We start from the raw sequence: 1,015 nt of genomic DNA on the forward strand, positions 1-1,015 counted from the left end.
CGCAAACACAAAGGGGATTTTATAATCTGCCATTAAAAAAAAGTCTAAGATACAGATCCATTTCCTTTAGCTCGCGTCTTCATCCCCTGGCTACAGCCCGCTGATCCATGTGATTTCATGAAAATGACCCGCTGACCTGGTACTTAAGTGCCATTAAGGTGGAGACTCCCCCGGGGGCTACAATCACGTGACCGATGTCGCAGCCTGGACGACATGATCAGCGTACCGTAATAAGAGAGCGAGAGAGAGATATAACGTCTCGACACCGGCCGCTATGTTGCAGACTGCAGAAGTAAAGATCGATTCCTTAAAAGCCGGGCGCATCCAATGTAGGGCTACTGTTTATCACTGGGCAGCAGTGTGGTTGCTGGTCTCATGTATGAAGAGTAGATGGCAATAAACTGCGGAATTACAGTGAACAATTCTGAGGAAATGTAATAATGGCTATTAGTTTAAATATGCTGATTTTGTCGAGTATCCCATTTAATCCCTACATGATCAAAAGGCTGCACTGTTTTCTGAGCTTGCACGTGATCGTTGGAATGGGAATCTGAAAAACACCCGATTTGTGGTTGTAATTTCTGTTTCAGACCACACGAGGGCGCCGCACACCATTTTACGCCAACGTTTGACCCCTCCTTCCCCCTCCGTCTCCCTTCCCCCACTCACTCGGTGTTTTCCGACGCACTGGGCAGCAAATTAGCCAGATTAGTGGAGTGAGCGTCCGCGCAGTTTGGTGTGCAAATCTCCCTTTGCCGGAACATTGCTTCCTAATCTTAGCCGAGCGCCAGTTGCGTTCTACTAATGAAAGCCACGGAAGGATGACCGTTCTGAGGAGGAAGAAGTAGAAGAAAAAAAAGCTGCATTCTCCTTTCACCTTAAGACAGAGACACTCCTCCTCCTATCCCCCCCCCCCTCTCTCTCTCCCTCTCTCTCTCTCTCTCTCCTCTCTCTCTCCTCTCTCTATCCCTTCCCTTCCCTGCCCCTCCCTCGCCTCTGCCCAATCCCCTCTTGC

The sequence above is a fragment of the Sprattus sprattus genome, assembly GCF_963457725.1.
Source record: "Sprattus sprattus genome assembly, chromosome: 9".
Classification (NCBI taxonomy): Eukaryota; Metazoa; Chordata; class Actinopteri; order Clupeiformes; family Clupeidae; genus Sprattus; species Sprattus sprattus.